Here is a 22,645-nt window from a genome sequence, read left to right as displayed (position 1 = left end):
CCCGCCCCCCTCCCTGGCCCCGCGCACCCCTTCCCCAGGCAGGAGCGGGCGAGGTCTGAGGAAGCGCGGGAGGTGGACCCCCTGCGGTACCGGAGGCCGGCGCACCTGAGTGCCTCTGCCCCGGAGGAAAGGGCCAGGCGACGGCCCAGGGATGAGGACACGAAGCGCAGGGGCTCCGGGCCCGGCCCTACGGGTGCCAGGCAGTGCGTCTCGGGTGGTCCCGCGGTCCCGACCCGCTCGGTCCGGCCTCCGGCCGCGGCCGCGTCCTCCCCACCCCCGGGCCGACACCAGGGGAGTTCGCGCCGCGCCACCTGGGACCCGGCTTCGGCTCCCCACTGGCCGCCCGGCCGCGGCTGGGACTCCCGCCCCGGCATCTGTCACTAAACTTTCCGGGCGCACGCAGTCTCGGAGGCGGCCCGCGCCCCCACCTCCGAAGCCCAGGTCCCTTCACCTGCTCGCGGCCCGTCGGAGGTTCCCGCTGCTTCTCGCTCGCTCGGACTCAGGCGCCGCCCGGCGGGACCCGCGCCGCTGCTGACGCCGCCGCTGCCACCGCCGGTGCCGCCGCCGCCCGCCCGGAGCTGCAGCGCCGCGGCTCCCCCGCCGCCGTGGGAGGCGCAATCCGGACGCCCGCGGCCCGGCGGGTCCCCGCAGCCGCCGCGCACCGCGTCTCCCCGCCCCGGGCCGCACGCTCGGCGCCGGGAGCCCGCGCCCTGCTCGGCTCTCCCGGCCGCGCGGCGCTGGGGATGCGCGGAGCCCGGAGGATGGGCGGGGATTCCCTCCCACCGGCGGACTCGGGGGGCGGGAACTCCCTTCCCGGAGTGACAGAGGCGGGGGGCGGGGATTCCCCGGCTGGAGTGACAAGGTGGGCGGGGATTCCCCGAGCCCGGCGCCCCGCGGGCCGCGCGTTCCCGGATCAACCCGGAGCCCTGGTGCGCTGCCTTCAGAAGCCGGAGTGTCTGGGCTGGAACGGATCCGGGGAGATGGCAGCTCAGAATTTCCAGATGGCGGGGCTTTGGGCGCCCTCTAGGTGGAGGAGAGCGAGCCAGGGGACTTGGAGTTGCCTTTCCACGGCACCGAGAAAAATGCCAGGTGCTTTAGAAAAGAATGGGGCGGAGGCCAAAGAAGACGGGGTACGACTCACCACTCCCCGCAAGCCACCCTTGGGCTCGGGTCCTTGGGGTGCCAAAGTATATCTGACCCTGGTATGAGAATTTGGGGGGAATCTCTTGACACCTCAGAGCTACTAAACCCCACCCCCACCCCCAGTTAAGCCTCTGAGGGAAATCCTCGGAGGCCCGTTTCGTGGCCCTGGGGGAGGTGTTGGTCCTTGTGCTGAGTGGACTGTGATGCGCACGCCATTAGCCCTTGGCCTTGTTCCAGGTCACCGGAGGACCAGAAACCTCGGGCTTTTCGGACCCTTCATGCCCATGGATTTTCAGGAAGACCTTCAAATATTGTTGGTTCTTTTTTTGTCATCCTTGTCATTCTGCCTACCACAGGGAGAGGATGATAAGAACATAATAGGGAGACTGCACAGCTCTGCAAATTAAGCTCTTAAGAGGAAAAAGCTGGTCTTTTTCAAGTGCTAGCAGATAAGAGTAAAAACATATGAAAAATTACAAAACCCGGGATAATGAATAGTTGAATAATGCTTTTGACATTTTCTGCAGAGCAGTAATTGGAAATCTTTGCTGGGGGGGGGGGGGGGGGGGGGCAGGGATCTGCTGCCGCTTTGCCCAGCAAGGCAATAAGCTCTGGTCTCTTGGAAGAGAGAAAAGCATAAATCACCTGCACAGACTCTGCAGAGCTGGCCGCAGCATCAGGGACCAGGGGGGTCCCAAGGCATTTCGAGATGGTATTTTTGGCAGAGGTTGGGGCGGGAGAATACTTGAATTCAGCTGTTCTTCAGCTTTTATAATTTCCAGGCCACTGAGATCAGTGTCTGCACCAAACCAGGCTGCATGTGTTACACGCTGTGTAGTCTCAGGCACCCAGGGCTTCTCTTCCTCTCTGTAAATAGAGAAAATACTGACCGTGCAGGATTGTTGCAAGGATGGGCGGTAACATAGCTACTCAGCACAGCATGTAGAAGGTATTCGATGAAGTGACACCTATTCTCTGGAAAGGCAGCATTGGGACACCACAGAAGAAAATCCTTCCAGAATCAAACAGTGGTTTCTGTTAGTCCAAGTCCCAGCTCCATTTTCCACCGCTGTCTCCCAGTCACACAAGCCATGAAGGACATATCTCCTGAGCTTCTGTACCCAGCACCTACCTCCAAGCATTGCTACTTCTCACCCAATCCATCCCCAACCCCTTTATTCCAGCCATGTGCTCCTAACCTAGAACTTCTGTTCCCTCTGCCAGGGCATTCTCACCCTCCTGTGTCTGCTGAAATCCCAGAGTTAAATGTCACTGCTGCAGGTTTCTTCTTTCCCATTAATTGTTGCAATGGTAGCACTTTCTACAAGTTGCTAATATAACCCTTGTCATAGGCTGTAGGAATCAGAGTGATATAGCAGGCAGTTAGACAGCCATGAGTAGAGTAGGAACATAGGACCTCGCCCCCAGGGTAACCTTTCCTCCCCAAGCATATTGCTGGTCATGTGGTTCGGACCCTCCTGGGACCTTTCCTCTCCTGGTACATCACTAGTCATTCAATAGACCCCCTTAGAGGAGGAACAAGGGGGCTGGACAATAGCCTCATAGGACTCCCTTGCACGACCACTCCCTTAAGCATTAAACCCTCAGAACAATGAGGTTCTGACCCTCACACATCAAGTAATCTTAGGAACAAAGCCTCCATTCTGTTGACCACAGAATTTTGGTCAAACTAGAGGTAACATCTAGGCCTCAGTTGTGTTTCAGCTCCAGGCCCAGAAAAGCAGTAAGGCCAGGTGGGGTGACTCCATGGCTGACATCAGGACCAGCTGCGATGACTAATGACCCCTGTCCTGGCACCAACCAATCAGTGGAGACCAAGACCCTGAAAGGATACACCTGGAAAGCTGATGAATAGTCTGTTGAAATTCTCCTTTGGGACCTCCCCTAAAACCATGGCCTTTGAAAAGTAAAAAACAAAACAAAACAAAAAACACCTCAGGATAAGAACTAGCACTGGTTCTCTCTCTTTCTCTCTCTCTGGAGCACACCTGAGTCTTCCCCCACAGCCTTCCCCAGGTGCATTACCTTTACCTCTCTTTCTCCTAAGTTCCAAGGGCCCTTCTTTTGCCTCTGTAATTAGTTTCCTGGGCCCACACAGCCCAGTGGACTCACTTCTTTCTACCTCTGCGACTTTGTAAATAAACTTTTTCCTCCAATTTGAGTTCCTTGGCTCTGAATTCTTTCTTTGCTGAATTCAAGCACCCAGGTTGCTGAACCAAGATCCAATCTCCAGTAACTCCTGGTGCCATTTCTCCGCTGACAATAGTGTTCCCTCTCACACGTCATCAGCTTATGAGTTCCTGGAGGTAAGAGAACCTAGACGTTGTTATAGAATAGTAAGAAGCTAGGAAGATTCCAGGACAAGTGAAATGGGGAAGCTGAGACATAAGCAGCAGTTTGTATCTACCTAGTAAATCCTTAAACCAAGGACATTTAAGAGTAAATGGTTTGCACTTCTCCTTCCTAACCACAGGGTAAATAGTTTAACCCACCCTACTCAGGGAGACAGATAACAGAAATCCAATTAAGTGCCATTTACCAACCACACCCAAGGACAGACAAATTAAGAGAAGAAAGCACACCTGTGCCATTCCCTTTCCCCTCCGCCACATCTTCCCCCCACACCTATCTCCTAACCAACTAACCTCTTAGGGACCCCATGAGACTTGCAACCAGGAGAGCAATGGACAGTGGCAGCTCGTCCCAGGCTAACCCCCTGAACCTCTCTCCAAGGCCTCCTTTTCCCTCTTTCCTCTGATTTCCCAGTGAGCCAAGGCAGCACAGCCTAGGATCTCCTGTTGCTTCATCCATACTCTTCCTTGTTTCACTGCCCTAAGTATGTTTCTGCTGTGGTCAATAAATTCTTGCTTGCTTGCTTTTCTACACTTTGTCTCTTGACTGAAACGTTACCTTCAAGAATACAAAAACCGAGGTCTCCTTATCTCTTCTCGTCATCTCCCTGGTAACAATATTGTGTCCCCAAAACCTAGTGTGACATTGTATCTAGCCCAATAGCCTCTCAATAAATATTTGCTGAATTAAAATGAATTGTTAAATAAACAGATGTATATGATATATATACAATAGATGCATATGTCATATTTTATTTTCTGTCTCCTTTGGACATGGCTCTGCTTACCAGCTTAAAGTACTTCTAATTTCAATCACTTTTCATCCAATATTTTGCAGCGAGTGTTTGGCAGGTTCAGGTTCTGGCCTGCTAATAATAGCTCACCTCGAAAGGGGTCAATCAAATGCATGAAAATTTGTTTTGCCCTTGCAGTCTTGCCAATTTGAAAAGCTCACCACTGAGGGCATTTATTTCCCAATGTTTAAAGTTCAAAATTAAGTTCTTTCTGCCCCCTTGTTAAATATTTAGTCACAGATAAGTAGTTCCTTCCAAGCTGTCATATTAACTTATTGCTCATCCTATATAATAAAAGCCTAATATGCAAATTGTCACTTCAGGCGGTCGTTCGACTGGGAGTGCGACCAGGAGATCAGGAGTTCGACCGCTCGCTATGAATGACATGCGCTGACCACCACGGGGTGGCATGGAACAAGGCAGGTGGCAGTGGGCAGCAGTGAAGGCGCTGCTGGCCCCGATGGGCCCCGATGAGAGCGGGACTGCAGCGGGATGGTGGAGCAGGTGAGTGGGCAGCGCCAGGTCAAGGCAGAGTGGCAGGTGGGGCTGTGGGGCCTTGAGGCTGGGGGTGCAAGCTGGGGCCCAATCTCCGCAGGCCACCCCGAGGGACCTCCCCACCCCACCACATGAATTTGTGCACCGGGCCTCTAGTGAATACATGATATGGAAAAGGATGTTGGATATAAGAAGTCTAAGGCTTAGTTAAGGACAAGAGAAGATGAAAATAACAAACCAAGAAAGCATATTTTCCTGGGAGACACGATGTCAGTGATAAGTAAAAGAATGCAGCACACTGAGTCCAGGTCAACTCTCAGGGACTGCAGTGGCATTTGGTTTCCCTGTGAGCTTTCCCCTCTATGAAGAGGAATCTAACCACCAGGCAGCTGGAACTAAGTCTCATCACCAACTCAAATGAAATCTTGAAGACTGCTTTCCATCTTTTCTGCTCAGCGGCTTTTCCAAGCATGTTGGGGGGTGGGAGTGTTGGAGAAGGCTTAGTCAATAACTGGCTCAATTCCCTTTCTTATCCCAGCCTCTGTAGCTTCATTTTATCTCCAAAACAGACACAGCTTCCTCTTTACGCAGCTAATTACCCTCCTTTTAAATATATATATATATATATATATATATATATATATATATATATATATATTTGATTTCAGAGGAAGGGAGAGATGGAAACATTAATGTTGAGAGAGAATCAGTGATTAGCTGCATGCCCCACTTTGGGGACTGAGCCCACAACCTGTGCATGTGCTCTGACAGGGAATTGAACCGTGACCTCCTGGTTCAGAGGTTGATGCTCAACCACTGAGCCACGCCGGCCGGGTCCTTCTTTCTTTCTCCTACAAATTCCTGGCCACTAAAACTTCCACTCATGAACTCATATTGGAATGAGCCATCCCCTGGTCAAGGCAGGGCTTAAAAGAAACACATGAGGAACAGTGACAGTAAAACATTAATTCAGTGGATCCTAATCCCGAATGTGGTTAAGGACCCACAGGAGATTTGAAAAAATTCAGATTCCCTGGTGCCTCAACCCCTCACTCTCATTATCACACACTGAATCTTTCTCTAGGCTCTGATTCTACATTTTTCACCAGTGCCCCAGTGATTGTGATTTGGATGGCCTACACATGTAGAAACACCAAAATAGAGTGACATTTAAAACTGAGAGGGAGCCGGGCCTATCGTGAGTCAGTGGTTGAGCGTCAACCTATGAACCAGGAGGTCACGGTTTGATTTCTGGTCAGGGCACATGCCCGGGTTGTGGGCTTGATTCCCAGTGGGGGGGGGGGGGAGGGGGAGGGGGGGGTGCAAGAAGCAGCCAATCAATAATTATCTCTCATCATTGATGTTTCTATCTCCATTTCCCTTCCTCTCTGAAATAAATAAAAATATACTAAAAAACAAACAAAAGAAACTAATAATGCAACTAAAAGAAAGAGAGGAAGAGCAGTTCAGCTCTGATTAACATAACCACTGCTTTGCAATCAGCATATCTAAAGAGCAGCTATTTTAGTTCCACATACACACAGGTTTTGTTTTATAGTTGGCCGGTGTCTTTATTTTGAATTTACACAAGAGACGGCACATGTGGTTCCCCTTGGGACTCAGACCGTCTATAGCACTGGCACAATCCCCAGAGGTTGGGAAGCTTGTGTCTCCCCAATTGCCTGTCCCCACCCTATTGCAATTCAGTCAAATCACCGTGTTTCTAAATTTGTAGACTCTTTAGGTCAGATGCTCCCTAACTCCTCATTTTGTGCACAACACATTCCCATTCCTAACTTCTATCTCCCCTGCTGATTATTCTCCTTGTTGTGTTCTGCTCTACTTACTTACAAAAAGGCATCGTTCTAAGTCAATCATATGCTATTTTTTACTCCATCATCAGATACTTCTACTTCCAGGTATCTTTAATTTATTAACCTTGAAAAAAGCAATTATAAAAATAAACATATTGCTAATCTCTCTTCTATTTTCTTTTTCTAATTGTACAGCTTTGCTTCTCATTGTCTCTTGCTAATCTTAGCACTGGTCTTTACTAGAACACTAAAATGGACATGGAAATAAAAGTCAGGTAATGATACCCAGCCTACAAAAGTAACCGAGAGCCAGAGCTGTGTTCTGTGGCCCATCATCGCTACAACACAATAAAGTGCAGAGCAACCTCAGGCAATCTTCTCTAAAACTGGGATAACTCCTGCCTCTAAAGGTCTCATCAGGATCTTGAGTCCCCAGTGAGATCATAGATGTGAAAGTATTTTGAAAATATTTAAATACCTCTTCAAAGGAAATAGGGTGAGAGCAATAGCAATTTAAATGGCTATTTCAGCCCTGCTGGCGTGGCTCAGTGGTTGAGCGTTGACCTATGAACCAGGATATCACGGTTCAATTCCCAGCCAGGGCACATGCCCAGGTTGTGGGCTCGATCCCCAGTGGGGGGTGTGCAGGAGGCAGCCGATCAATGATTCTCTCTCATCATTGATGTTTCTATGTCTCTCTCTCCCTCTCCCTTCCTCTCTGAAATCAATTAAAAAATATTTTAAAAAATAAGTGGTGATTTCAGTTCATCATATAATGTACATGAATAAGATGACTTACAATGTACAGCAAGATTCACCAAGGGGGGTTGATAAGCAATCGATCAGTTCATCATTAGGGATGTATTTGCAGGATGTATGAATTTGTGGGCCAAGCATCACACATACATTTTGTGTCTCTGCTGCCTTCAGGAGAGATGAACCCGCCAAAGAAGTCCCCAGAACGTAGAACCTTTGGAAGAATAATAGGGTGAAAAAGTCAGATGTGGTGAAAACACAGACATTGTCTGTTGGAAAATATGTAAAAACATCTTATTTTTGTTTGGTTTTGGCAAATGCTAATAGTGACCTCCTTCTGTCTAATTGTCCATTGGAATGGGTTCCTCATAGGGCTGCCTCTTGAAAAACAAATCCAGGGATCAGGCTCTTTCCTGGTTGGCCTTTATTTAAGTCATGGGGTCCTTCTGGTTGATAGAGCACCCTGAAAAATATTTAAATGCCCATTGTTTTCTGTTTCTTAAATTTTACCATGAATCCAGAGAGAAGTGAATCATCTTTTTTGCTTTACCATGTACTTATCAACAAAGCAAACAACCTAAGTTGTTTTTAAGTAATTTGCTTTTGTAACTTAGGCATTCAGACCACCTGGTAACAAAGAGAGAAGAAACAAAAGAATGAAGGTTGACACAAGATGACAAGATCTTACAATTCTAGGGCCCAAAGGGGACTCCTGAGGAATCACCTTGCTTGGCTTGGTTCTGAGACTTGCCTGGAAGTGCTCTTGGTGTGGGGGAAGCACGGCGTCCTTGGAAAGCAGCGGAGAAAGATTCTGTGGTTCAGGGGCCTCTCTTTCTGCCCATGATTTTGGAAATGCTAATTCTATCCAGTGCATAAAATATAATGCCCGGTGTTCATAATCAAGATGCTATGTCTCAGGATTATGGGCTCTGGGATAGACTGACTTCACAGACAGAGGGCATCCACATTCCCTTGTCATTGAAGGGTGCACACATATCTGTCTCATGCCAGAGTAGAAGAAATATTCTCCAGTGAGGGCAGCAGACTTATAAATTAATTCCTTATGATAAATTCCAAATGCTCCTAAAAGAATGATGTTTTTCTTATTAAAGTCTTTTGAGATGTGCATCATCAGTCAGAATGTCATGGGGCTTATCAATATTGTATCTGCTGCAAAGTGTTTTTAGAGATCAAAAAAGTTCATAGAAAGTGTAGCAGTGCAGAACATCGTATCACAGAGTTTCTCAAAGTTGGTTTCTCTGTGCATACATATTGTTTTCTATCAAGGACTCACAACTGACTCCAAAACTGATTCCCCCCTGGAGCTTCTAATGGCAAACATTTTTCTAAAATCATGAGTGATCCCAGAGATACCAGTTCACATTAGAGTTTGCTGCTAGGCCAGAACCAGGGTGAGTTGGGAGAGGTGCCTACCGTTCAAAATGTAAAGGCTGCACACTCACTCTCAGGGATGTGGGCTCACTCTGGGCTGTGCCTGACCCTGAGAGGGAGGACCTTTTTAATGTGCCCTCAGTGCCTCTCTGGCCTCATCCTGGCCCTGGCCCAGGGTCCCTGGCAGAACATCTAGAATGCAGAAGACACCTGACGGTTTTGGACGCTGATTCAGCAGGGGGAAGTGTAGCAATCGTGATTAACAGCACAACTGTTGAAGACCCGTGTAGGCTTTGCTAGTGACCACAGGGGTGACCTGGGGCAAGCTGGGCCCAGACAGCACGTCCCATGATGCAATGCTGCACTCCCTGCTCCAAGCCCCACCTCAAGGATGACCAACACATGCTGCTATGCACAACTGTCAACACTTTGCAGACAATTAGCGGAGGCAGGTCTGACACGCCAACATCCACTTTCCACTTTCTACACCTCAACTGATAAACTTCAGGCCTCAGAAGCCTCTAGGAGACATGGGAGATGAGGTAAATAATACTGACTTCTTTACTTTTTCATTGGTCCATCCCCACTGGACGCCCCTTTTGGTTATTTGACATTGGCGCTGCTCTCAGACCCAGAATATTCTGCCTCCATTCCAACACAGTTTCCTCTCCACACTGCCTCCCACACGGCCCACTCCATCATCAAGCAGCATCCGCATTCCCTCAGCCTCTTCTCTAGACTCTCCTTCCTCCAGACTGGCACCCTCCAATGGTGACAGCTTCGCCTGCCGCTCACTCTAGTGGAGTCTATTTGGTCACAACAAACATTAACTGACAACTCAAGGTCAGGTATGGTGTGAGGGCTCCGTGCTTTTATTGTATGGCCCATCATTGTCATCACTTTCTTATCTAAACTGTCTTGTGCTTTGGTTGTATCTACTCGGAAAACTCCAAGCCAGGGTGAAACTGGCCAATACCTTTCAGTTGAAGTACTGACAGAAACAAATAAACAAACAAACGAACATGGCTGGGTAGATGGTGAATTCCTAGTTGCCCATCTCCACAGGCTCTGAATGGTATCCACTTCTATTTCTCTAGTCAACTCACTCTCCTTCTTATACAACAAGTATTTCAAACATTCTCCACTTTGTTCCAATTTTTTAAAAAAATATATTTTATTGATTTTTTACAGAGAGAGCTAGAAACATTGATGAGAGAGAAACATCAATCAGCCGCCTCCTGCACATCTCCCACTGGGGATGTGCCTGCAACCCAGGTACATGCCCCTGACCGGAACCGAACCCGGGACCTTTCAGTCCGCAGGCCGACACTCTATCCACTGAGCCAAACCAGTTTCGGCTGTTCCAATTTTTGACTTTTCTGGTCTTATCGTTGTCTTGCCATCTGAAGATGATCTTACTTTCTAATTCTCAGATAAAATTTAAATGTTATGACATAGGAGTTCCTTTAACTTCCTACCTCTAGATTAATAGTTCTTTCCTAAATCAGCACACACCTTCCTCTTCCTTCTTGAATATTCCACAGATACCTCAATCTATGTAAGTACAAATTGAATTTATGCTCTTTCCCTCACACTTCTCCTCTATTGTTAACCACCCCAGTATACAGAGCTCTAAATGTTCCTCGCTCCTCATCTCCAAAAAGTATACTTTTTTTATGAGAGAAAGAGAGAGAAACATTGAGTTGTTGTTTCACTTAGTTATGCATTCATTGGTTGCTTCTTATATGTGTCCTGATCTGAGATTGAACCCATAACCTTGATGTATTGAGATGATGCTCTAACCAACTGAGCTTCCAGGCCAGGGCCTATTAACACTTTCTCAAGTACCTGTAGGCTCTGCTCTGGCCCAAACTACCTTTATCTTTTGTCCACACTAGGGGTTGGTAAACAAGTTCATTGGAACACAGCCACGCTCTTCCATTTACAGATAGTCTATGGCTGCTTGCCCTACAAGTGCAGAGTTGAGTAGGTGCCACAGAAACCTTATGATCCACAAAGCAGAAAATATGTGCTTTCTGGTTCTTTACAGTGACAGTTTTCCGTCCTGTCCTTGATCTCCACTATTGCAAGAACCTCCTAAAGGCACCCTGCCTGACACTCTAGTCTCAGGCTCTGCCTGATACTCTAAAGGCACCCTGCCTGACACTCTAGTCTCAGGCTCTGCCTCCCTAGTACAGCTGGTCATCACATCCCCATGCCTGGAAGCCTTCCAAGCTTGAGCTTCATGCTCGGGATGAAATGCGGTGTCCGTAGCCTGGCTACTTGGGTCTTGTGATCGGCCCATCTCCCTCTCTCACCCTCACCTTGTCCCATTCTCCTCCTTGTTCACCATGCTCAGCAGCGCTTTCTACCTCTTGGTCCTGCCAATGCACCCTTTCATGCCTCAGAATTTGGGAAATTCAATTTTCTCAGCCTTGGAGGCCCTTTTTCTCCCTCGATTTCCCCCTCCCCCAATCCCTACTTTTTCTTCAGGACTCTGCTAGGCCTCCCCTCCCCCAGGAAGCCTCTCCTTCCTCCTGGGTGAGGTTAGGTGCCCTGTTTCTTTTAAAGAGTTTATCGCCAACTGCTCTTAATTCTTTGTGAAATCATTTGTGTAATGTTTGCTTTTTTAGATAGACGGCAAGCGTTATGATAGAAAATCTCCTACTATCTGGTTCAGAAATGTTTTCTTTAGGACATGACACAGTGCCTGGCACAACATAGGAACTCAGAAAATATTTTTTAAATAAATGGATGAATAAGATTGTGCTGATGATACAGAGAAATAATATACACATGCCATTTAGTTACTTGCCTGGTACTGGCAAAAGTTAGATAATAGTCATATTTTGGTATTATGCTCTTTTTACTTTGAAATGCTTCTAGACTTCTTGATTCAACAAAAAAGAAGTTACCATGTGTTGGGGGCAGGGGCTTCCTTAGGTCAAGTCCAGTCAGACACTCATCCATGCCTGGCTACAGGGAATGCCTGGACCGAGCCTCTCCTTTTGGTGGTTCATGTTGTTCTGCCTCGGGATGGTCCCTTCCTTGCACCAGGACACTGCAAACAGCAGAGAATGCCGGGCTTTCTGTCAGCAAATGTACCGAGTGCAAGGTGCATAAACTCCAAGTCAACACTTGGACTTCTGCAGGTCTAGCTCTCTCTTTTCTTCCTTCCCCAAAACTTTAGGAGGCTCCCACCTCTTCCGATACACTTTGCCGGCCACTACTGAATCCTCATTGCCCAGAAGCCCCATCTGTTTGCATGGCCCACCTGTCCCTACGCTGCCACTGTAGGTCCCAGCCAGCAGCCTCTGCATTCTGCGTGGGCACAGCCAGGACAACAGCATGTGCTTCATATCTCATGCCTTTATGCAGAAGGTCATACAGAATGAGATCCAAATGCACAGGAAACTCCCCTGCACAGCGGTGTGGAGTCCAGCCACTTTCCATGAGAGAGAGAGCACCCCGTCTGGCTGGAAGAGCCCACGGAGGCTCTGCTGCCTTAGCTACATATGCTTGAACTGACTACAGAAACAATCACCGATAACAAACCGAATACTTCGGAGCAAACCCCAAATTTAAGTGTGAGTGCCCATTTTTGTTTACTGAACAATCTCCTGTGGATTCAAAGATGAGAACTATTTTTTTGTGTCACCAAGGCGATAGATTATGCAGCCTCGCTTCACTACACACAGCACAACAAAGTTTCATCATCTTCATGTTGCTTCCTCCTGTGCAGCATTTCTCTTCTGAAAATGTGATGCTTTTCCCCATTAAATTACCGAGGAAGAGAAACCTATTTTTCCTATTAGGTGACTGCAAGGGATAACAAATACCTCAGTCTATTCTCTATGACACCTTGTGGAAAATCAGTGTTTATCGTATTTTCTCCTTTAAAATGGGAAGGGAGCTGATCAAGAGGCTTCATAACATTCTTGGAGACCATTCGGGCCATACCAGGGAGGATAATGTTTCCTGGTCACTGACTTATCACAGACAGAACACCTCTTCTTGTAAATTAGTAACCCAGGCTTTATTTTTAGCTAACGGGCTTACCTATCTCATAACCCTTCTTCCCAGAAATTATTATTCATAAGACAGGCATCCATGTAAGATAAAGTGAGTCTTACTAGTGCCTCTGATTCCTCTAGAGTTCCTTTTAGCCATGGAGAATCCCAATTTATAGATGCTGTATGTATCTCTTCATAGAGAAATCATGAAAAAATAAAACACTAGCATACACTTGTATCAGAAAAAAAAAAATAAATAAAGAAGTTACCTTAAAAGGCATTTTATTCTTGTAACACATAGCATGAATCGTTTTTATTGATTTCTTCTGTTTGGTTGCCTATAACAAGCATATCTGACTTTTTATAGTGTGAGGCCTCTAAAACACCCCTGTATCCAATCCTAGAAGCCAAAAATCACACCGGTGTGTGTATCCTCGGCTGCATAGTCCTTGCTGCCCTCCAGATCTACATCCCATCACTCTCCCCTTGCTCCATGCCTCAGGAGGCTGACCTCCTGTGAGCTCTGTGCCTTCTGCCTTCTGTTGGGTTTGACCAATGGGCACCACCAACCAGAGACTAAAGGCAGGGCAGCAAGAAAAAGGCACTCTCCACCCCCCCACCCCACCCCAACCCCGCTCCTCTCCTATGCACTGTTCTCTACCCAAGGTTGTAGGTAGCTCCTACTAGGGGACATCTCTAACCTGCCACTCTCACTGGGCCCTCTCTGTAGGTACTGCTTCCTCTTGCTTCTTCTGGCCTAGGGTAGTTACAGCTCCTGCTGCTAGCCTTGGCATGCTTCATTATCCCTTAACTTGTCCACACCTTCGTCAATTAAAATCTCCTCAATTATTCCTGTCTCTGTGTGCAGTCTGTTTTCTGATAGGATCCTGACTCATTCAATTCCATCGCCTAAATCAGGGGTGGGGAACCTTTTTGCTGCCAAGGGCCATTTGGATATTCAGAACATCATTCATGGGCCATACACAATTATCAACTTAAAAAGTAGCCTGCTGTATGTGGTCAAACAGTTAATTATAATTAACTCACCCCTAGTGCCTTGCAGGGCCAGACCAAATGATTTCATGGGCCTTATACAGCCTTCGGGCTGGCCGTTCCCCACCCCTGACCTGAATCAATAGAATGAAAGCATGTCGAGTGTTCTTACGTGCTTCTCTGGGTCTGTCAGCGACCGCTAAGTAGGTCTGCAAGCTTGGCTGATATGGCTTACGTGCTATTACCCCCATTTCTCGGGCGGACAGCAGGATCTGGAAGCCCTCAAAGGAAGGGATGTAGCCACACTTCCAGAGCCTGGAGGTGGCAGAGGCAGAGGCAGAGGCAGAGGCAAAGCTGCACCTCAGCGCTGACACTGGCACATGGAATGCAGAGCTCTATCCCGGCTACTTCCCTCCCAGAGGACTACCTGCCAGAATCTGGACAGCGAGGATCCCAGATCAATCATTCTTGGAGACAGAGCTCCTGCGTGAGTCTGAGCCAGGTGAATTCTGCAGCCGGTGGATGTGCAGCTGGCTCTGTGCCCCCTTCTGGAGCAGGTCTGGGAAGCATTCCCAGATGGCTTCTGAATGCCATGGCTTTTTCTGGCTGCATTCCTGGGGGAGGTGAGAAAACACACATAGGTCTCCTAGCTGCAAACCCAAGCAAAGAGCACACTGTCATATCTTTAGCAAATGATAGCACACAAACACAGAAAGCCAGAACACTGGAGAGAGCCATATCCTCCCAGCTAAGTAATTCGCTCTTTAGAGCCACGGGGCAGCCAGGGTAGAAGATTCTCTGTCCTCTTTGTGGAGCAATTGTCCTTAAAAACGACCACATGGGTCTTTGAACAAATCACAGATTAACCCTTCATTATAGTCTCTTAATTTCCTCTTCTGGGAAGTGGGGTTCTGTCCATTGGTAAGAAGGGGAGCAATTACTCACTAAGGTAAGCAACACTATGGGCCTTGAATTTTAAAATCCTAAAATACAAAACTATTACTGAGTTATCTCCTTTTGTTTAGGTAGAAGGCACCTCCCATAACAAGGCAGCACGAGTCCTAGTTGAGAGTATAGACTCTGGAACCAGACTACCTGGGTTGGAATCCCAGTTCTGCCACTAACTAGCTGTGATTTGGGTAAAGTAACTTAACCTTGCTGTGCCTGTATTCTTACCTGTAACAAAGGGATAATGATAGTATCTACTCCATTGGCTTGACATGAAATTAAATGAGTTATTATATGGAAAGCACTTTGAACAACATCTCTTATGTGATAGACTACCTATAGGAGGTAGTGCGGAGTAAAGTTATTCAGTAATTATATCCATGTATCTTTAGATAGACACCTCTGGAGTATTGATCATTCCATAATTTTATATCTTTTTTATTTGTTTTTTTGCCTGTTGCCCAAATAACTTCCTGGGTGAAACAACAGATCCTAGGGAAGCTTTGCAGCACTGACAATCCTTAGGTCAAGGGGACTTGGCTGTGTCTTAACTGTCATCAGGAAGAGACGCTACCTGGAATGCTAATGTTTGGAAAAGCACATTCTGGCACACAGATTCTGCCTGGCAAATCCATCAGTTATGCCCCAAGAATAAGGGGAGCGCCAGGTGTCTTACCTGTAGGACTGATCTAGGTGATGAGATGCCTTTTCAGCAGACCATCCATCACTGATAACTGAAGGCCTAGTCCAGGACCCCATCCATCACTCACAAAAGCCTTTATTTAAGCTGTCCCATAAGGCAAGCAGAGCTTTGTCCTTCTCAGAGGCTGGAGTAGTGTGTGTTCTTCCCTCTCCTTTTGTCTTTTTCAAATTCCTATTGGAAATCAGTATCCCGCCGGGTTTTCCATAAGCGAGCATTGGCTTCCTCTGCTGGCTTTCAATTAAAACACGAGTCTTCCAGGTCTGAGGAGCAGCTCATTCTCCAGCAGGCTGTCCTCCTCTTGGGGAAATCTCGATTGACTGATGTTCTTAAAGAAAACACTTCAGCTCCCCTGAGAAGACAAGTGACTGTCCTTCAATAACTCAGTAATAATGGCCGTTTCCTATTGAGTACTTACTATATGCTAGGCACTATGCCAAACACTTTATATACCATTCTCACTTAATTCTCACAATCATCCTATGAGATAGGCACAAGAGTTCATTGTCTGAGTCTATAGGGCAGTGGTGTCCTGTAGAAATGTAATATGAGCCATCCATGTGATCACATATATCATTTGAGTTTTCTAGTAGCCACATTATAAAAAGAAACAAGGAAAGCTAATTTTAATAATGTATTTTGTTTAATCTAATATACCTGAAAATAGACATTTCAACATGCAATCAATATAAAAGTTAATAATGAGATATATTACATTTTTTGTATTAGATCTTCAAAATCTTACTTCCAAATAATAAATGTAGAAGGAATAAGGGAAGCGGAAAATCACTATTTGTCAAAATCACAGTAATAATTGTTGCACACAAGATCCTCCTATGCATGCTAAAATTTGAGAATGAGAAGTTGAGGAAAAGTAGAATGTTTTCATACTCTGAAAATCTCTCTCTCGAGGCATTTATTAATATCAAAGGGAGAAACAGTGACTTGACAGGGGAGAAACCCAACAGACACCATCTTAACAAAGAATTAGCATCACCAGTAATAGGACATGTCAACATTGTAGGCACCCAGGTAGGATGCACAGAAGGGTACATCACTTCTGAGATCTTACCCAAAATCTAAACCTCAATCTAATCAGGAACACCTCGAATTGAGAGACAGGATATAAATAACTGTCCAGCACCTTTTCATGAAAGGCAAGGAAAGACTGAGGAACCCTCAGAGATTGGGAGAGACTGAGGAGTTGTAACAACCAAATGTCGTACGCAGAGGATCCTGGATTAGATCCTGAAGCAGAAAAACAATAGTAGTGGAAAAAACTGGTGCAAATTCTTTTCCCCCTGCCTCAGGTTTATTTGAACAAATAGCACAGGAGGACACCTCCATGCAGCCCAGCGGTCCTTCCGTCCTTCCATCGGCAGACAGAGGCCTCTACTGTGGAGCTTTCATGGGGGGCCTGAGCACTATTGGGGGCCTGAGCCAGAGCCAGAGCCTGAGCAGGAGCTGTAGCCATAGCCTGGGGCTTGGTTTGAGTGTTGGCCTTGGACTTTGGCCAGCAGAGCCTGAGGCCCTTGGCTACGCTGCATGAGCATGTTTCTCAAGCTTGAAGTGAGCAATGTAGGCAAGTTGACTGAGCTTGTGGTTGCTGCCCTTTGGGGTCTTGGCCTTGACCTTTTGGGGCTTTACAAGGGCCTTGATAACCTTAACGCGTGCGCTCATGGCCCAGGCATTGTTGGCCTGCATCTTCTCCAGGCTCTTCTTATTGTAAGTGCGTATTCCTCAGGAACGCGGGGTCCATCCCCTTAAGAGATTCACATTTTTGTGATTGGGGTTTCTCGATGCCGTTTCTGTGACATTTCAGGACTGGTTGTGCGTGCTGTGGTTCTTGGCCTTGGCCATATCTGCACCGAAGCCCATGACTCCCCACAACTGGTGCAATTTGAATAGGTCTATCGTTAAAAAAATCATGTGCCAATGTTGATTTCCCGGTTTTGACCATTTACCCTAGTTGTGTAAGTTGCTAACATTAGGGAAATCTGGGTAGAGGTTGTGCAGGAACTCTGTACTAGTTTGGCAATTTTTTCTGTAAGTCTAAAACTATTTCCAATTAAAAAAAAATAAAAGAACACAGTGCAAGGAAAATAAAAAAGCAAATTGCTTACAAAGTATCTTTGCAATTATTTCAAAAGATGCAGGAGTCTATGAAGTTGATGAAAATATGGAAGTATTGCTAAAAATACATGAAAAACCACGGACAAACTAGGTAAAACAGCATTTGGAGAAGAAAAATCAAAGATGGTAACAGGATGTGGGTTCCAAAAAAACAATGATTTAAATGTCAAGGAATTTTGAGAGATCTTTGGGAAAATGAATTAAGCTTTCTAATATGGCTGCCAAAAAATTCTGCTATAAAATCATCCATTGAGAGAAGGCTGTTGTATCCTGCCACAAATCATTTTAGTTCAAAAATTATGCCAAAACCTCCACGTGATATTTACTTGTGTTCATTCTAAGAATGAACACATAGTTGCAATTTTAATTTATGTTCTGTTGCAGAAGATACCATTTTATTTTCATAACTTCATTTTTATGAAATATATATTTTTATTGATTTCAGAGAGGAAGGGAGAAGAGGGAGATAGAAACATCAATGATGAGTGAGAGTCATTGATGGGCTGCCTCCTGCACACCCCTACTGGGGATCGAGCCCACAACCTGGCCATGTGCCCTGTTCAGGAATCAAACCATGAACTCCTGGTTCATAGGCCAATGCTCAACCATTGAGCCATACCAACTGGACTGTAGCTTCATTTTTTAAATTTTAAATAAAAACCTCACTTAAAATTTTAATCATCTTGAATGGCTTGACCTTGATTTATTCCAGCCTCGATTATCCTTGACCTATGTGCATTTCCCATCAGTTAGTGGGAGATCCAGGACCGAATCCCAATGACCTGGCCCTTTAGCCCAGGTTCCACGCTCCACGCTCCTGTCTCATGCAGTGAACACGGGCACTTTCCACCCTGCACTGTGCTCACGTCCCAAAGAGGGGCCACCTCTTTGTTCCCATTACCTGATCAAAGTCACGCAAAACAAGTTCATGTCCTTAGTGAGGAAAAATCGCCCTAGAATGTCTTATTTTTTTTATTACAGTCCAGGAATTTGTTGAGGATGGGCAACTCAATGATGAGAATGGATATGAATGAGGCCATTTGTCTCTGAGGCCATGAAACCTGCAGATGGCATTCATTTTGAAATAAACTCACTGAATCCTAATTGAGAAACAAAACCGATAGCCAATGAAGTCATTCAAAATGTTTATAGTGTCCAACCTGTGCTCTTGAGAAATGAGACTTGAAGAGTCTGGGAGACTGAAGAAGGGGGACACATGTCATCAGAAAGGAACTTCCTACATTTGAAACTCAGTAGCGAATGATACGAACAGAAGACTAATAAGTTACCGTGAGGGGTGAGAGGACGGGTGCAAAACAGGTGGGAGAACCCTGGAGAAGCCAGGTGCGAGAACATTCTCAAATGGCCCCCTGCTATCCAGGAGCAAGCACTGCTTTCCAGGGATACACACACTCACACACTCACGCTGAAAACTTAGGTGATCTCAATGGGTCATTATTAAAGTGCAATGTGTTGGTTTTTCCGGTGGGACCGCGAGGTGGCTGAGGTTCACCATGGCGGCCTCCATGGCCAGGAAGGAGCTCGTGTTTGTCATGGGGAACGCCAAGAAGCTGGAGGAGGGCCGGATTGTGGTACCTCGTGGCTGCCGGGACTTTGGCTGGGACCCCTGCTTTCAACCTGATGGATACTAGCAAACGTGCGCAGAGATGTCCAAAGCTGAGAAGAATGCCATCTCCCATGGCTTCCAGGCCCTGCGCGAGCTGCAGGAATATTTTGGCGGCCTGACTTCTAAGAATGATGATGAGCATGCTCACCGGGGATCTGGGGAGGGCTAGCCTGAAACCTCCATCAGGCAGGCACCCCCCAAGTTTGTCCTTTAGGGTTACCACTTCCTGGGGGTGTTGGGATTGACAGCCCCACCAGACCAGCCTCACCAGTCTGGAGGAGCAGATGGCTCTGTTTCGAGGAGCTTTGGGCAAGGGACACCATTGGTCTTTCCTACAGCTTCCAGGACCTGAAAGGACCTCCGGTATTACATGGGCCTTGACAGAATTGAGGGATCGGGGAAGAAATTCTTAGTGTGTTTTAAATGCGGCAAGTGAAAATTCTGGAAGGCACTCCAAAATAAACTGGATGTGTCTGCTTTGAAAAAAAAATAAAATGCAATGTGCTATCAGTCTGTCCCTAGCCTTGAGGTGGGGAGGTTTGCCTTGGAGAGAAGCTCTCGGTCATAGGAATGAAGCCAGGCATGGCTATTTTCTTTGTGTACACAGGCTGGCATATGGGTTCGTTTAGATGCATCTTTATCCTGAAAAGACCCTCAAGACAATTGGAAAGTGGCCAATCTCCTAGTGCCCTATTGTGCTAACAGTTGGAAAGATTCCATACTGGGGCCAAGCCAATGTCAGGAACCTGTGGTCTGATCTGTTCTTTTTCCTGAAAGTTGCAAGAAGATTGGGACCCTTTCTATTGGCCCCGAGTGGGCTGAAATCCTGGTAGGGCCACTCTCATCCCAACCACAGCGCTACTGCCACAATTACCGAGGAAAAGAAGGGACGGTGGGAATGAGGAGGGTGACAGCGGATCCTTTCTTGTTCTATGCTTGTAGCTCTTTGATAATTCTTCACAGACCTTCTAGTCTGGAGATTTCCTTTTGCTGAGTGTCCCAGCTGTGATTCCTCAGATGGTAGTTTAGTGACACTACCATGCACCACTTGCTATGCTCCCCCTTCAGGGAGAGTTCTCAGCTGGCAGCCCTTTTTGGGAGTTGCCTTCGCTAAAAAGAGCTGCACACCCCCTTCTTGAGTCAGAATCAAGATCTAGGCCACTTGCCCAACTCAGGACAACTCTGAAGAGTTACCCCACTTCTGAGTGTCCCACGGGGGTGGCTCAGGCTTCCAAGAAACTGTCACAGGCCACCTCCTCCCGCTGCCCCACTCGGCTTCCTTCCCTGGGTGTTGATCCCAGCAGCAGCCCTGATCAACTCGCCACACTCAGATCTCCATCTGGGAGTCAGCTTCCTGGAGCTCCCAGCTCACAGCACACCCTCTCCTGCACCTTACTATCCCCCACTGCCTGCCAGGATGGCCCCCTTGTCAGCTGATCCTCGGCCCCTCTTGGCATTTCTTCTCTACTTTGGCTTCTCAGCCTCCCTGCCCTGGGTCCTTGGTCACTTGGGTCTCTGGTTTCCAGGGAATAGTTCCCATCCTTTACGCATGAATATTTACCTCATTCTGCCAAAGGAATACAAAATCAGCCTGCTGTCACCATACATACCCATCCCCCCTCCACCTGCAGCTCCCCAGGAGACTGGCAGCACCAGGTGGGGGCGCAGAAGAGAAATGCCAATGTGAGCCTCTGGCTTCCAGTGGCTCAACCGTCCCAGAAACCCAGCTGACTAGGGGTGGGGTACCCTGACTTTAGTCACTCCTGGGCCTCAGGTTACATGCAGCCTTAGTTGCTCCCATGGTATATCTTTGGCTGAGATGCTCTGCTACCCACCCAGGTAGAGGTGTCAGGTGAGCACAGCAGTGAAGAGCCATGCATCCTCTCCTCTTTTTTTTTTTTTTGGTTAACCCTCACCTCCATTGACTTTTAGAGAGTGGAAGGGACTGGGAGAGACAGAGAGAGAGAGAGAGAGAAACCTCAATATGAGAGAGATACATTGATTGGTTGCCTCCTGCAAGTGCCCCAACAAGGGCTGGGGATTGAGCCTGCGACTGAAGTACGTGCCCTCGACTGGGGAATCGAACCCAGGACCCTCTGTTCTTGCCTTCGTGAAACAGTTGCCTGGAGAGGCAGCAGAGTAGACTTGAAGGGTAACTGTGCTGCCTTTGTGAGGATCAAGTCTAAGGGGTGAGAAGAGAGCAAGCAGGGCCAGAGAGGTGTGCATTCAGAATGACAGTGTGGATGGGAGGAGAAATGAGCTCAGAAACCAAAAGAAGCACCCTAACCGGTTTGGCTCAGTGGATAGAGCATCGGCCTGCGGACTGAAGGGTCCCGGGTTCGATTCCAGTCAAGGGCATGTACCTTGGTTGCGGGCACATCCCCAGTAGGGGGTGTGCAGGAGGCGGCTGATCGATGCTTCTCTCTCATCGATGTTTCTAACTCTCTATCCCTCTCCCTTCCTCGCTGTAAAAAAATCAATAAAATATATATATTAAAAAAAAAAAAAAAAAACAAAAGAAGCTAGGGTGACACTGAACAGAGAGGGGAGGGAGAGGAAGGGAGGGGAGGGGAGGGCAGGCACTGAGCAGAGAGGGGAGGGGAGGGCAGGTACTGAGCAGAGAGGGGTGGGGAGGGGAGGGCAGGCACTGAGCAGAGAGGGGAGGGGAGGGGAGTGGAGGGGAGGGCAGGTACTGAGCAGAGAGGGGAGGAGAAGGGAGGGGAGGGGATGGGAGGGCAGGCACTGAGCAGAGAGGGGGGAAGAAGATGCTGTAGGTAGATGACCCAGGGGGTCAGGGACTCAAAAGGGGGAATACGATAAGACGTGGACTAGGTACGGTGGTTCAGTAAACCAAAGGCACAAACCCTGGACACAAAACAGGGTTTCTCTTTTTTCCAGAGCCTCTGAGGAATTCTGCTAGGTGTGGGCAACACCTCAAAGCTACTCTGAAAACAAAGAGCTGCACAGACTCTTCCAAATTCAAAACAAGGCGCTTGTTATAAACAGCCTCAGCCAAGGTGCCAGCGTCTCATGGCACCGGAGTATAAGCGGTATCAATGATTTGGCCCCAGGAGCTCAGCCCTGACACTCTCCATCCTCACTGCAGGCCATAGGGGCCATCCCACACTCCTCACGGGGGTGGGGGCCCTGTGTATTTTCCTGTGCGATCTACAAGCCCAGCCCCTCTGGCAGCCCTTGCCTACGCCTGGCACAGTGCGCTCCGCCCCACGCGTCTCCCCACACAACCCCGCCAAGACCAGGGAGCACATAGCGCTCAGCTGCAGTTTGTTCTTGACTCTCTCAAGAAAATAACTCTTGGCTCTTGGCTCCTGAGCGTTGGGAGAGCTTCTTAGAGAAAGAGAAATGCAGGATGCCGCCCAGGCTCCAGGCTTCTGGTGCGATTATAAATATAGGAAGCAGCAGCTGCTGGGGCCGCCGTCGCAGTGGCTGTGACCTGGGAACACT

At 47.6% G+C, this 22,645-nt stretch overlaps 1 protein-coding gene and 1 pseudogene across 7 annotated transcripts in view; both read right to left on the bottom strand.

The window, feature by feature from the left end:
* The window catches only part of PDZD2 (PDZ domain containing 2), a 319,250-nt gene extending 318,636 nt beyond the window's left edge, over positions 1-614 (bottom strand). For 3 of the 7 annotated variants that reach the window (XM_036309057.1, XM_036309060.1, XM_036309058.1), the window contains exon 1: positions 452-603. The gene's annotated coding sequence lies outside the window, so the exon portion shown is untranslated. Of the gene's footprint in view, positions 1-451 lie in introns of all 7 variants that reach the window. The other 4 variants (XR_004967532.1, XR_004967531.1, XM_036309067.1 and 1 more) reach the window with 3 other exon arrangements.
* A 16,118-nt stretch (positions 615-16,732) lies between these two features.
* Positions 16,733-17,280, bottom strand: LOC118655978 (annotated as a pseudogene).
* Between the last annotated feature and the right edge of the window lie 5,365 nt (positions 17,281-22,645).

This window comes from Myotis myotis, unplaced genomic scaffold (genome assembly GCF_014108235.1).
Source record: "Myotis myotis isolate mMyoMyo1 unplaced genomic scaffold, mMyoMyo1.p scaffold_m19_p_5, whole genome shotgun sequence".
In the NCBI taxonomy this organism is placed as follows: domain Eukaryota; kingdom Metazoa; phylum Chordata; class Mammalia; order Chiroptera; family Vespertilionidae; genus Myotis; species Myotis myotis.
This window is presented reverse-complemented; position numbering and strand designations above follow the sequence as displayed.